Genomic DNA, 14,701 nt, shown 5'->3' on the forward strand with positions numbered 1-14,701 from the left:
TCCACCCCCCTCCCCTGACTCCACTCTCAGTGTCTTGCACTGAAAGGGAGAAAGAATGCTAAGCCCGCACAAATCTCAGTCATTATTAGTTTTACAGGAGCAGGGCTCATGTCACTGGGAGGCCCCGGCTTCACTTACACAAAAGACAGAGTAAAGAGTTAGAGTGGGAGAAAAACGAGAGAACAGAAAAGGGGGAGGTATAGAGATAGTGGAAGAGACTGCATGAATGAATATGTGAGACGAGCCTGTCCATTACTGATGTTTGGCATTATGGTGCAGAGGTGCCTTGGTGTTTGGGAAATGTTCGCTAAGCTCTGTCCCATTTAGTTACTCGTGCTACATCAGTCAAGCTTCAACAGGGACAATAGGGAAAGATTAACCACTCAAAATTTTCAGTAATTTGACAGAGGTAAATAATAACATCTTCTTCTTTCTAGCTGCCAACTGCTGTTTTTGCTAACTGAACTGCAGTAAGCAGGCTAAGCTAGCTAATTTAGCTAACATTAATGTCACAAGTTGGTTGAAACAACTTCTTCAGCTGATTTAAAAAAAATAAAAAGCCAGACCGTTGTTACAGAACTGACTGAAAAGCGGTCATTGGGAACTGGAAAGGGGCTTCGAGTTGTGATATAACCGAAGCTATCGCAGCATCTATAACCTCTTTAGCAGCCGATGTGAATGATTTGAATGAACAGCATGACTTTTCTGAACCACTGATAAGTCTGAGAGACTTGTCCGACTTCTTCACAACAACAAAAAGCATGAAGGTGGATTCTCTTATGATCCCACGAATCCCACTTGCTATCCAACTGGTCAGACTTTTTAATATTTTAACCCTTTATCAGGCAAAGAACTATATTTGGTAACTTCAGGTATTATTTTGAGGAAAAAGTTGCAAATGTACTAGATTAAAGTGGCAAATCTACGAGAAAAAAAGCGCAGATTTATGAGATTTAAAGTGGTGAATCTGCGAGAAAAAAGTTGCTTTTTTCCCACTTTTTTTTTGTAAATCCGCGACTTTTTTCGAGCAGATTTGTCACCTTAAATCTCTTAAATCTGCGACTTTTTTTCTTGTAGATTTGCCACTTTAATCTAGTAAATTTGCAACTTTTTTCTCAAAATATTACCTGAAGTTACCAAATATGGTCCTTTGCCTGATAAAGGGTTAAGCTGATTTGCTTTAAAATGGGGGGACAAATATGGAAAATCTACTTAAACCATTGCTACAAAGGCAGAAATGTGTGTTAGATTTTGGATGGGCCTGGTATGTTGGAGCAGAAAGAAATCCACCAGAATAAAAACAATATTCAGCTCTGTTTTGAATTATCTTGTCATGATTTTTTTTTTTTGAATGAACTGTTCCACACCCTGAGTTATCTGCATTTCTTCCACAAGTAATGGGGAAAAAAGTGCAGCTGCACAGTTTCCAGTGGTAGACAGGGTGCTAATATTTCCAGACATGTACTCAAATACATCATCCATATCGTGCCTCTTTCCTAAATCTGGAATGTACACATGAATATTCAATAAACTAAACAACTGCATTCATGAAAAGGACGAGGGGTGAAACATTCCACATTTACACATTCCAGCCTACGGATACAACAATTTAAAGCGTGCACACACACACACACACACACACACACACACACACACACACACACTGTACTGTAACAGCTATTCTCAACCTTGGGGTCGAGACCCCAATTGGGGTCGCGAGATGATTTCTGGGGGTCGCCAAATCATTTTGGAAGTCAGCTCTGTCTCCACTGTGTTGAAGTGTTCATGTGTGAATGTGTTTTTGGTCACTTAATGTCTTTTTTTTGGTCATTTTGTGTTTGTTTTTTGGTCATTTTGTGTCTTTTTTGGTCATTTTGTGTCTTTTTTTGACATTTTGTGGTGAATTTGTGTCTTTTTTGGTAATTTTGTGTCTTTTTAATTCATTTTGTGGGTTTTTTTGGTTATTTTGTTTCTTTTTTGGGTCATTTTGTGTCTTTTTTTTGGTCATTTTGTGTCTTTTGTGGTCAATTTGTGTCTTTTTTTGGTCATTTTGCGTTTTTTCTGGTCATTTTGTGTTTTTTTTGGTCATTTTGTGTCTTTTTTGATCATTTTGTGGTCAATTTCTGTCTTTTTTGGTCATTTTGTTTCCTTTTTTTGGTCATTTTGTTTCTTTTTTGGGTGATCTGAACTGTCCGTGTGAGATTCTGTTCAGTGAGCGGGGGTCACAGAAAACATGCATGTTAAATTGGGGGTCGCGACTCAAAAAGGTTGAGAACTACTGCTGTAACACACAAAATGATACACAAAACTACTTCCAACACTAAACTAGACATGGCATTCAGTCTGGACACAGCTTCCATTCATACAGTTGTAAATAAGAACAAAATGCAAATTCTGAAAGTTATATATAACTGGAAAAAGAGGAGAGGAAGGAACACCTCGGAGATAAAGCCTGCCCATGAAGTGTCCATGACTCTGCACTCAAAAAAAAAAATAGAAATTCCTTTCATCTGAGAGGCCTTCTCTGGACTCAAAGATGCATTGTAGCTGTTTCTGCAGGGTGGAGTGTCTGTGAGTCTCAGGGGGCTTCGACTCTGATGATCAAGATTAATTCCAGTCTCATTCATGGCGTAATAGTTGGTAGCTAGCCAGAGATGGATCTGGCTCAGCAGTCAGGACAGCTTCTCAGACACACGGGACGATTATACGATCACATTAAGTATGGTTTTATACAGCTAAATGGCGGTATGTGTGGCATATGTTACATAATGAAGTCCAGCTTGCACATCTGGACAGAATATGTGCGGTTTGTGGACAGAGGTTTATGCAAATGCTTTGATAGTGTGTGGTTTCTGTGTCTGTGTACTCAAAATATTTACGAGGTGTAATATACATATACAGTATGCATTTATTGCGTCTACTGTATGTCTGAGTGTATACACCTATGATTGATAATGGTTGCTTCTGTTATTATTTCTGGCTGAAACCAAGTTAGCTCTGGTTCTTGTGTAGGTTTCTTAGCAAACTTTTGTTCTGTTATTACAAAAATTTGTTTTATCCAAAAACAAGCATGGACCAACAAATAATAAGACCACTGCATGCTCTTTCCAACCTGTAGAATATGATACGCCCACTGTTCACGGTTGCACTTCAAGTCAAGAAAAAACTGCTGTTTTTTGGGTCCAGCTATAAATCAACTGTTTGGATTCTAAACCCATTTATTTTAGGTTGAAAAGCTTCAAATGGTTGTGACAATGTTTATAGGTAATACAAAGAATACAGAATACAAAGATAAGCACATTCGTTTTGCTAGTTTAACAAATTAACCAAAGTTGTTTGAAATCATCTTCTGGGGACCAAGATTCTGTACATAATTCAATGATGATTCATCAAAAAATTAAAGAGACATTTCACAAAAAAAAATGTATATTTTATATAAATAAATAAATAAATAAATGTATTTATTTTATATATTTATATCATATAGCGATGAAATTCGGTCATTATCGCTAATGACCGAATTAGCGGCTAACTGATGCTAGCAGCTAACTGATGCTAGCGGCTAACTGACGCTAGCGGCTAACTGACGCTAGTGGCGCGATGCTTGTTACAGCTACAAGAGTAGCCATTAGCGTATCAATGCTAACTCAAAATTACGGTTGCAACATTAGCTAACATTTCATATCGGTGTTACAATCGTGCCAGTTCAGCACATTGCAGAAGTTAGCAGAAGTAAGGATTAAAAGTTATTACAATGTAAAATTATAAGTTAGTAACTTACAGTTGAGTTGACAAAAATCTGAATTCAGAGTTGAGCAGACTCAAAAACAAAATTTAAAAGATTTAGTTTAATTGTCCAACTTGCCTTGAAATTTCGAGTTCACCCAACTTTTCTTTTTTTGCAGTGTGTCTGATTTATGGTTATGCATTCAATAATTGTGTCACATCTCAGTTAGGACTAAAGAAGACTGAGCAGCACTGTTTTTATCCCCAAAGTGCAGTTATTATGGTATGTTTGGGCATTTTCATGTAGCCTATGCACAAAGCCAGCTAAAAAGGTGATCAAGGAATCATTTTATTGTCGCTTTAATGTTTATTAGCTCACAACTCTGGTGGGCTGCTCTTGTGTCAGTATGCTGAATCCTGAAGCAGAAGCCTGTCAAAGCCATTCATTCCAAATCAGGGCTGTCAGTTGGGGTCAGAGGTCAGCCTGAGAGGTCAGGGGTCAGCTGTGATTGGTTGGTTTGATCTAGGCTGCTGGATTTGGCGAGGGTGAAAGTTGCACTTAAAGACTCTAACCTCTCAACCCATATGCAGTATGACCCATTACAAATACTTACTTTACACTGAATACCACTTTAATTGTGCTAACAGACTCACTGAAAAAAAAGCCAACTTGTATTTTTTTGCCTAAAACAGTGATTTAAGTTGGAAAAACTTGGAAATATAAATTATTGACATTTAGGGCAATAATGTAAGTTAGCACAACAAAGGAAGCCAGTTGTCTGCTCAAAAACAAGTTTGTGAGTTGTTGTTACTTATATCTTTAAGTTGGGGTTCACAACAAGGGACAATAGTTCTGCTAACTCTTATTTCTTTGTTGTGAAATGCGGGAAAGCGGTGAAATTCGGTGATTAGCGAAAGCTAGCAGCTAACTGATGCTAGCGGCTAACTGATGCTAGCGGCTAGCTGATGCTAGCGGCACTGCTTGTTACAGCTACAAGAGTAGCCATTAGTGTATCAATGCTAACTCAAAATTGTGGTCACAACATTAGCTGACATTTCATACAATCGTGCCAATTGAGCAAATTGCAGAAGTTATCAGAAGTAAGGATTAAAAGTTATTACAATGTAAAATTATAAGTAATATCTGAATTCAGAGTTGAGCAAACTCAAAAACAAAACTTAAAATATTTAGTTTAATTGTCCAACTTAAAATTTTATCGCAGTTTGTTGCCTTGAAATTTTGAGTTCACCCAACTTTTCTTTTTTTGCAGTGCTTTACTTGATCATACATCTGTATTTGTTCTAATATGATTTCATCGTGCACTGTGCTTTACAGACTCACATAGTTCATTCGAAACTAATTTTCTCCCCGTGATGTGCTGTATATCAACACCAATAAAGGTCTACTTTGCTCTGTTTCTCATTTAAGAAGTTCTGTGGGCACCAGCTGCACCTCAGCATTTGGTTTTTAATGCATGTCTGATAGAATATAAACCTGGAGCAGCTGAAGAGGGCAGATAAATCTCTGACTTAATGACTGTTTTAGTCAGCGATGAGTGTGTGTTTGTCTTATTTGTACAGTTTGTGTGTTTTCAGTTTTATCCCACGGCCCAAACTCACACACACACACACACACACAGTATTGCTGCATGCAAAGAAAAAGATTGTGTTGTGGATTTATTTGGCTATTAAGAGACAAAGAGAGTATTACTGGCGCCATCCGCTCCACTTCACCAGACTATCAACAAGAAACATCAGCGGAGATGTGGAAACACTGTTTCTACACTGGTAATGCAATCTGATAATGTACCACAACCTTTTTGCCTTTTTAAAAACATACATTTGTGATGTCTGAAATATGATATATTATTGCCTTTACTGCAAAGAAAGAAAAGTTGGGTGAACTCAAAATTTCAAGGCAACAAACTTCGATAAAATTTTAAGTTGGACAATTAAACTAAATATTTTAAGTTTTGTTTTTGAGTTTGCTCAACTCTGAATTCAGATTTTTGTACTTATAATTTTACATTGTAATAACTTTTAATCCTTACTTCTGCAATGTGCTGAATTGGCACGATTGTAATGCTGCTATGAATGTCAGCTAATGTTGCGACCACAATTTTGAGTTAGCATTGATGCGCTAATGGCTACTCTTGTAGCTGTAACAAGCAGCGCCGCTAGCATCAGTTAGCCGCTAGCATCAGTTAGCCGCTAGCTTTCGCTAATGACTGAATTTCACCGATTTCACCTCTTTTCACAACAAAGAAATAAGAGTTATCAGAACTATTGTCCCTTGTTGTGAACCCCAACTTAAAGATATAAGTAACAACAACTCACAAACTTGTTTTTGAGCAGACAACTGGCTTCCTTTGTTGTGCTAACTTACATTATTGCCCTAAATGTCAATAATTTATATTTCCAAGTTTTACCAACTTAAATCAGTTTTAGGGAAAAAAAATACAAGTTGGCTTTTTTTGTAGTGTTTTTGTGCTTCAAATGATGCCATTTTCCAACACAATGAACATGATGAGTTAAAGTGGGACAGCTGTTTAAAGAAGCGAGCTGGCACTGGTGTGTGGAAAAATGTGAAGATGAGTAAGATCAAGGGGGAGAAGGAAGAAAACAAGAATATGGAGGAAAGAAGAAATGAGAATCGGTTGATAAAGAGAGAAAGAGTAGTGTGAGAAATGACAAAGAGGTGTTCCAAACATCTACCTGATTTCTCTCTGCCTCTCACCTCTGAAGTCTGTTCAGCTTGTATCGCTTAAACTGCCAAAATCTCACAAACTGAAATAATTTGCTGATCTTGGAAAGGGAGCCACTCTAAATAAAAACACATTGAACCTATAAAAGATTATTCTAGGCACATTCATTCATTCATTGGCTTCATTCTGGAGGCTGAACTGATTTGCTGTCCTCAGACAAATTAACCGTCTGAGACCCACATAGAGGTTTTTTTTTACTTTTTAGAGGGGGAGGGGGTAATGAGGAGGAGATAGCAGGTCAATAGGAGATGCCACATAGAAATGGTGTCCATCAGGGGTCCCCGAACATTTTTCGGTGGGGGCCTCATCAACTTTTCTTTCTGTGATGGGGGCCGGGGTCAGTCTATAACAGGAAATGATATGGGCCAAAGTGACCACCAGTGTTATTGTGTAAATATAACGATCATTTGTTGGCCTTGGCACCACCTGTTGGTTTGCAAAAAAGTAAGAAAAAGTCTTCACATGTTTATTTGAAGTACCACAGATATTCCTTTTATTTTGTAGAAAATGAAAACACAAGCTGATGCCAGTTAACAATGATTTTGTAACAGGTACAGGTGAAAATAGATTCTGCATTCAGAATCTATTTTCCGTTTCCACATTTTGTTGACCGACTCTCTTCCGTTAGCTTGGCTTGCCCGCCAAAACTTGCCGCTTACGGCTTGGCATCACGTAGATCAGAATATACCATTGTGTGAGGAGGGGGAAATTAGCTGCTACTGTAAATAATTCACAACTAAGGTCAGTTTTAATTAGAACGCCTACCTTAATCATTACATGTGGATATTTTATAAATAAATATATAATACATTTTAAAAAAAACAGGCCCTGTTTAGAGGGATTGTTTGGGATAGTTAAGTGGGCCACCCCAATTGCTTTGGTGGGCCGGAAGTGGCCCGCGGGCCGTAGTTTGGGGAACCCTGGTGTACATCATCTGAAAATTGGCATCCTGAAGATGATTTGAGAAGCAGTTCAGCATTGTGTGTGCAATTATGCAATTTCAAGGCTTTTAGGGACCCTAGGATGCAGAAAAACTTCAATACACCATGTTATGCTACCTATACATCAGAAGACTTTGAAAAGATTTGGAAAAGACTTACGGAAAACTCTAGGCTCACACCTGCTCACATCTCAAGACAAGTGTTTAGAGTTTTTCTCCCCAAAGCTGCATAGGATTAGAATAAATTGGGCATGTCTGTACAGGGGAGAACCCATAGAACCATTCAGATATCATTAGGTCATCATTAGAGTTCAAGGGACCCCTTCTACACAAGATATCACAACATGGTTGATACCAAGTGATTCCCTGATAGACACAAAATCGCCTGGGAGCGCCTCTGCTCCTGTGGTTAAGCTGGTTATGAATTGCAATCTGGAAACAAGCAAAAAATACTTTTCAAAACGAGGATCACCTCAGGCCACCAAACTGTCCATGTGTGATGCAGTAACCTGTTTGAACATGCATTTCTGCCTGCGGTGGCGGTGGCGGTGGTGGTGGTGTGTGGGTCTGGTGGCTAGTAATGCTCATTAAGCTAAACCCCCTGCAGCTACACTAATCATTTCTCATTACCACCACATCTGTCTCTTTTCTTCTAATCAGCGAGGAGGTTGGAACCATGTCTGATCTCAACTGCTTCCCATTCATGACTATTTCATTCCTGTATCATTCTCCTTCATCCTCTGAAGGTTTCTATAGTATTCAGTAATTGCTACTTTTCTGTCACTGGCCTTCTCTTTCTTCACATTCAGCTCTTTTTATTTTCCTTTGCCTTTTTCCTACTGTAGCTTGCCTACTGTTCCCCTCCCCTCTTGTGCTCCTCCTTCAGTTTCCCTCATGTTTTCCTCTCTCAACTTTCTCCCAGCTGGTTTCTCCTCTTTCACATGCAGCTATCTTCTCTTTTCTCCCCTCTCCTGTCCCTCCTGCTTCTCCCTTTTCCTCTCCCTCCTATTTCTCTTCCCACCTCTCCTCTTCCTCATCCGACTACCGAGCGCTTTGAACTCAGGTAGCTGTGCAGCATTCCTCAACATGACCCCTGGGAGCAAGGTCGGCTAAAAAGAAAAAAAAAAAGAAAAGAAAAACTATTTCAGCTGTTTCTATAGCGACCCTTAGCCCAGGGGTTCCACTGTGGGGTCAAAGTGAATAGGTAGGCTCCCTTTAAAAAGTCCAGTTAGACTTCAAAGCTCTTTCTCTTGGAGTTGATGATGAAAGTTTCACATCCATGTGTTTAAGACAGTGGTCGATTTGGTAAAATATCATACGACCAATTCACGAGGATATCTTACACATACACACATGCATTGGGCAAGCAAACCTATAATTTTAAGCCCGAACCCCCCTCTGACTTTCAGAGACTGCAGCTTGCGCTTTAATGCTACAGTGAATTTACTGGTATAATTTGAAACTAACTGAAATTGGTATAAACAATGTCAATATACCACGAAGGTTGCAGGGGCCGGACCAAAACTCGGAAATAAATTCTGCTCAATATTAATGTAATCGATTTATAAAATATAGTAAATTATCTGATTTTGAGCTGCTACTGATAGGAACACATGTTATGATAAGACTGTTAATGTGGAGTAAATCAAATATAGCAGTAAAAAGTAGTAAATACTCCAATCACTATATCAGTTTTCCATTTATTTTAAACACAACTGTAAAAAGCTTGTTTTTTCATGTTTGTACAAATTTTAAGGTGTTTTACAATGTTGTGATGCTTTTATTTTGAAAAGGTGTCGTCCAGTGTAAAACGGGTGCTTTAATTTTGAAAGGTAGTGACAGGAAATAACCGGTAGAACGGTTAAATGAAAAAACGAACGGTAAATAATAACGAGTGCGTAGTAATTCATATAAAGTTGATATAAAGTAGGCTATCAAAAGGTTTCCATAGTGGCTGCTGACAGGACACAAGGTTTGTTAAAGTTTATTTTATTCTGTCATACATATTAGTGGCTATATTTGTTGTCTTAACTATAGTAAAAGTGCTTGTTAGCTCTAGTGCTAATGATAATGTTTGCTATTTTTTTCAAAATAAAAGCACTGCGGTTATATTGATTTCTAATTTCTTGGTAACCTCACGCGGGCCGGACAAGGACAGCCAACGGGCCGGATGTGGCCCGCGGGCCGCCCAATGCCCAGGTCTGCAATATAGTCTTGTCAACTAACCAACAAGATCCACAACCTAAACGAAAGGAATAGACGTTTGTCAATACCACCCATAACAACACATATGAGTGTTTGTCAAAATGTGTGCGTGTTCTAAGCACACACATCATTATACATACATACACATACACGTATGGTTCGCAATTAAAAAAAAAAAAGGCTGCAATTTCAGTGAATTTTTTTTTTTTATGTATTTTTTTGGGCTTTTTCATGCCTTTAATGGACAGGATAGCTGAAGAGAGACAGGAAACAGGGGGCAGAGAAAGGGGAATGACATGCAGTAAAGGGCCGTCCGATGCGGGACTCGAACCGGGGCCAGCTGCAGCGAGGACTGTAGCCTCTACACATGGGGCGCCTGCGTAACCCACTACGCTACCGACCACCAATTTCAGTGAATTTTATGCTACAAAACTACTTACCTATGTTTAGGGGGAAAAAAATTGTGGTAAGGCACTATAAAAGACAGTTTAAACAGTAAATAAATGTATGTAAACGCTGGAAGTGAAGTTGTTTCGAGGGTGATGTGAGTCACAGAAGTGACGTAAAAGACAGAAGTTACGTAAAAAGTTATTTACTTTTGTTTTCACATGGGACACAACCCTGTTCTCCTGAAAGTCTGCCGTTTGTTTCTACGCATCCACCACCCCTGCTAAGTGTAACAGCTGTTACTTAACTCTGCATCGCTGTTGATCGTAACTACTACGTCCACAAGATGGCGACGGAGGTCAGTGTGAAACATAGACTGTATAAATAATAGATGTTGTTACTGTGATGTCACCCATTGGTTTGTGGACTGTCTGTTGTAAGCATTGGCTGCATCCAAAAGTCAAGGATCCTTCCTTGGTGGGATCCTTCCTCCTCAAACATAGAAAGTGATTATGTACATTCACTGAGTGAATATTTAGAAAATAAAACATATATTTCTCGCTAGAAATGTGATCAAAATCCATTTTTATGCAGAAACTAAGTCAAAATATTGATTTTTTCACTAAAAATGAGAGAACTGTCCGCCATGTTTTTTATTCTGACCGCCGGGACCTTGAAAGTCACGTGACTTGGAACAAACCAATAGGAACAAATATCCATGGAATAGCCACGGGATATGACTGTCATTAACTTGCATTGAAGCGAAATCCGTGTCAGTTTCACGGAAATTTGAGTGATTCCGTGGCTATTCCACAGATTTTGAGTTAAGCGAATCCGTGGCTATTTCACGGATTCCTGTGAGACCAGGTTTCAAATAAATCAAGTAAGAGGTTTTCTCATTTTGCATTGAAATTAATTGACAGAAATGTTTTAGCACCCACACTCAGCGCCCCCTGCTGGAATTTTCAGTAGAATGCAGTTTAAGGCACTTCCTGGTTTGCCTCCCTGCTCAGACCCGGAGGTTGCCGCCTGGTGTAAAAGGTAAATGTGAGTTGTATTTTGCTGCATGTACAAACACCTTATATTGATGTTTTTGAAGGGAGATCAGTATGCAAATAACATTCTAAAGTTAGTCAGTTGGTTCTATTGGTACCAATGAGTCTCCCCTTTCTAGACATATCCACTTTATGCCAATCCCATGCAGTTTGGGGCATTTTTTATTACATGCAATACAAGTATGTGATTTTTGCCTTTTCTAAAAATGGTGTACTATTTGTGCATACTGGGGTCCTCTAAAGTTGGAATTGCATACATTTGGTATGACAGTAAATGTGAGGTTCTTGTGGATCCACTGAGCCCAATTTTTGATGACATCACAGTGATCTCACAGGATTTAAAACATTTTTTTTTTCCAAACTTGGGAAAGCTCCCACAGAGTCACAGAAGGCTTTATACAGCTATTGATTGGCTCTTGGAAGGCTGACTAGTACTCCTCTAGAACAGCTATTCTCAACCTTGGGGTCGGGACCCCAATTGGGGTCGCGAGATGATTTCTGGGGGTCGCCATATCATTTTGGAAGTCAGCTCTGTCTCCACTGTCTTAAAGTGTTCATGTGTTAATTTGTTTTTGTCTTTTTGGTCATTTAATGTCTTTTTTTGGTCATTTTGGGGGGGTTTTTGGTCATTTTGTGTCTTTATATGTCATTTTGTTCCTTTTTTGGGTCATTTTGTATCTTTTTTGTTCATTTTGTGTCTTTTTTTGATCATTTTGTGTCTTTTTTTGGTAATTTTGTGCCTTTTTTGATCATTTTTTGTCTTTTCTGGGTCATTTTGTGTCTTTTTGTCATTTTGTTTCTTTTTTTAGTCATTTTGTGTCTTTTTGTGGTCATTTTGTTTCTTTTTTGGGTGATCTGAACTGTGCGTGTGAGATTGTGTTCAGTGAGCGGGGGTAGCGGACAACATGCATGTTAAATTGGGGGTCGCGACTCAAAAAGGTTGAGAACTACTGATCTAGAAGAATGCTCCAAACTTATACATAATATGCCACTTAAAGTTCACTTTACACATTCTTCAAAGTCAGGAAGGAACATTTATTGTGACATTATAGTCAGTATTTCAGTATCAATTATTACCTCAATCAATAAAAATATCCACTGCATGTATTTTACTGCTGAGTCAGACATGTTAATAATTTAATATGCAGCACAGAACCGCATGTAAATAAGGTACTCATGTATCAAGTAAGTAGATTTTGGGTTCAGTCGATTGATTCTGATCATTTTAAACCAGCAGTCTCTTTTTCCCTGAAAATAGGTGGCCTGTACTCTCTCTTGGCAGTCAACGACAGCATACAGTGTGTGTGTCTTTGTGTTTGAGTGTGTGTGTTTGGTTTTCATGTAGAGTTTCTATGAAACATGGATTATGTCTTTGTTCCTGTCTGGCAGATCAAAGGCTTGTGGTATTTTGTGACCAGCTCTCTTGTTGTGGCAAGTTTTCTTTTCTGCAGTCTCTTTCCTCTGCTGTGTGTATGTGCCTATGATCGTGTGTGTGTGTGTGTGTGTGTGTGTGTGTGTGTGTGTGTGTGTGTGTATGTATGTATGTCTGTGTGTAGTTTAGTGGAGGGGGGGGGGGGGGGGGGGGGGGGGGGGGGGGATTCCAGTGTGGGACACTTTGTAAACCTTGGTTTGGAGTTTGTTATTGCAGATTGATGCAGAGTGACATGTTTATTTACACTTGTTATTATTTGTATTATACCAGGTTGAAGATGTTTATCTGGAGCCTCTTGTTAGTTTGGGGTTATGAAAGCTAGTTTTCTTGATGGTTGCACATACCAAACATTCTGCAGCAGAGGAAGAAAATGAAGAAAAGCTTTTCTCACTGGGTTTCAGCCCACATTGGGATTGAACTTGGAAAGAAATTCACTGAACCATTTAGAACTTACTTTGTTTTTTCAGCAATGTAATTTAACACTTTGCATGTTTTTCAGATCTGCTGGAAGGTAATGGGAGCATGCTTCATATATTGTGCTGTACTTTCTGCAGCAATAGACACTTTATTCAGTTTGAGCACTGAACCAAAAATCTCAAGCAATTTACTGTAATTTGGTTGTTTGGTCTAAATCTGTAAATTCCCCAATCCTCCCTGTAGTAAAATATCTGGATTCCTCTGCTAGTCCTGCAATTGTTAAAGCTGTAAATGCAATACCAGTTCCTGCTCACAGGAGGGAGCCACAGTCACATTTTCACTCTCTGCAACCAAGCATTCATCCAAACATGACACTACTGCCATAAAGTGAGTGGTGTGGTGAGAGGGGTTGTCTCAGCGCTGAAGAAGATCTGTCTGTATTGTTGCCTGTATTTATTATTTATTTTATTTTCTAATTTCATAGTTTATCTTTATACTTTTATATCTCTTTTGGAGTTTGTGTCTGTGTCCACTTGACTTACTGAGATGATAGTTTTGTTGTTTATTTAACTCTTTGCCTTGCAGAATTTTGTTTTTGTTCTTTGTATTTTTTGGGGGGAATGCATAGTGGAGATTCTTGATTGAACTTGTAATTATAGTATTGTGCAATAAAGTTTGAAAAAAAAAAGACACTACTGCCATAAAGAGACACATCCAATGACAAAGTGTGACTTCAACACAGGATGTGTAAAACATGCTCCTGCTTTTGAATCAACACTTGAATTTGATAATTTGATTGTCACATTCCTAACAAATTAAGTATCTACAGTTTGTTATGTTACTACAGTTTAGTACATTCAGAAAGTGAGCTAGTGGTCAACATGAACAGGGATTGTTAAAACTTTGTCCTCAAGTCACCTAAAATGCGACAGTAAAATGTATTTGACAGACAGAACAAACTAAAAGAGAGAAAGTTGTAGAATCTAAGATGAAGTACCCAGGCTTAACCCTTTATCAAAGCAAAGAACTATATTTGGTAACTTCTGGTAATATTTCAAGAAAAAAGTTGCAAATTTACTAGATTAAAGTGGCAAATCTACAAGAAAAAAAGTTGCAGATTCAAGAGATTTAAAGTGGCAAATCTGCGCAAAAAAAGTTGCAGATTTAAGAGGAAAAAGTTGGGAAAAAAGCAACTTTTTTCTCCCAGATTCACCACTTTAAATCATATAAATCTGCACTTTTTTCTCGTAGATTTGCCACTTTAAATCATATAAATCTGCACACTTTTTTCTCGTAGATTTGCCACTTTAATCTCGAAATTTTTTTTCTCAAAATATTATTTTCGTATGTTTTTTTTTAATTATTATTTTTACACATTCTGGCATTATGTAATACCCTCCAATATTCTCTAGGGTTGAAATTTGGAATTTGCAAGTATTTCAATAAGTGCCCTATTAAGGGTTAAACAAAAATATCTTATCTGCAACGGAGGTTAAGATGAAATGAGCACATTTATTATATTTTGCCAATATTTCAGCCACTTCACTGACTGCTACTCCACCATTTAGGTTTTGTTTCGAAAGTAATGGAAGTTGCTTTCGTACGTAAAGGCAAATACATAAAACAAAGTTTCAGTTTGGTCAATAATAATGTGTTTTCTAATCTTCCCTTGAATGAAAGCCAAGCTGCAACTTCTTGGGCTGAAAATGAAGCCGACATGGATTAGCAGTTCCTTTAAAAAGCCACTTGAGGCTTGCACCAAAAATGAGTCAAT

General features: G+C 38.2%; 1 protein-coding gene across 1 annotated transcript in view; it reads right to left on the reverse strand.

Moving 5' to 3' along the window:
* The window catches only part of wfdc1 (WAP four-disulfide core domain 1), a 42,716-nt gene that overhangs the window by 27,425 nt on the left and 590 nt on the right, over nt 1–14,701 (reverse strand). The window lies entirely within an intron of this gene.

This window comes from Centropristis striata, chromosome 6 (genome assembly GCF_030273125.1).
Source record: "Centropristis striata isolate RG_2023a ecotype Rhode Island chromosome 6, C.striata_1.0, whole genome shotgun sequence".
Classification (NCBI taxonomy): Eukaryota; Metazoa; Chordata; class Actinopteri; order Perciformes; family Serranidae; genus Centropristis; species Centropristis striata.